Source organism: Dasypus novemcinctus, chromosome 31 (assembly GCF_030445035.2).
Source record: "Dasypus novemcinctus isolate mDasNov1 chromosome 31, mDasNov1.1.hap2, whole genome shotgun sequence".
NCBI classification, from domain to species: domain Eukaryota; kingdom Metazoa; phylum Chordata; class Mammalia; order Cingulata; family Dasypodidae; genus Dasypus; species Dasypus novemcinctus.
Window position 1 is genome coordinate 2,990,831 of NC_080703.1, and position 1,108 is coordinate 2,991,938.

The 1,108-nt window shown below is 32.2% G+C and overlaps 1 non-coding gene across 1 annotated transcript; it reads right to left on the reverse strand.

Moving 5' to 3' along the window:
- Positions 1-504: 504 nt before the first annotated feature.
- LOC111758857 (U6 spliceosomal RNA) lies at positions 505-611 on the reverse strand. The gene has a single exon (XR_002793001.1). It is a non-coding gene; the product is annotated as a U6 spliceosomal RNA (small nuclear RNA).
- Positions 612-1,108: the final 497 nt, after the last annotated feature.

Here is a 1,108-nt window from a genome sequence, read left to right on the forward strand (position 1 = left end):
AACATCTAAGGTCATGTATTACTAGAAGGAAAGCTAAAAACTGTAACATGGTTCTCATGTAAAATATGAATATGAGTACTTTTGCATATCTAAGACTGCTTTTACAAAATATAAATACAAACTAGATCAACAGAAAAAATAGCAATATACAGCAGGGGAAGCCTAGAGAGATTGAGAATTGATGAGTTTTTTGCCTTTTTGTTTATTATTACTATTGAAATAATGAAAATTCTCTATAATGATTGAAGTGATTAATGCAAAACTGTGATTATATCAAATATCATTGATTGTACAGTTGGATTAATTTTATGCTTCATTAATATGTCTCAATAAAATTGATTGACAAATAATTGATCCAAACTATCTTTCCCAATGCCTCTGAGACTCTTAGAATCTTGCCAGACCCTTTTGTCAATTCATTCTCTTCTGTCATTTCTTTCATGACAAAGATCACTGTAGTTCCCACTCCCAGACTAGTGTTTCATCCCCTCCCACCCTTTTTTTTTTAATATGGAACGCTTCACGAATTTGGGTGTCATCCTTGTGCAGAGGCCATGCTAATCTTCTCTGTATCGTTCCAATTTTAGTATATGTGCTGCCAAAGCGAGCACTCCTCCCACCCTTTAGTACTTACAAAAAATTTTCCTTTTTATTTCATTGCTATGCATTTATGGAACAATCATGCAGAAATTAGAGGATTCCCATGTACCACCCTATTATTAACACTCTGAATTGGTAGAGAATTTTTTGTTATAGTGGTTAAAAGCACATTTTTAGAACTGTATTATTAATTATAGTCCATGGCGTAGGTTAAGGTTCACTGTGTAATGCAGTTCATGGATGTATTTTTTATTCTTATTTTTACCATATATATACAATCTAACATTTCCCTTTTATTAAGGAGTTTTATTGAGATATATTCACACACCATACAATTATCCAAGTGTACAGTGGCTTTCAGTATAATTAGAGTTATACATTCATAACCACAATTTTTAGAAAATATTCATTACCCCAAAAAGAAAATAAACTATAATTTAGCTGTAACCTCTCAACACCTCTGTCCTTCCCCAACCCTTCATAACCACTAATCTAATTCTGCCTCTAT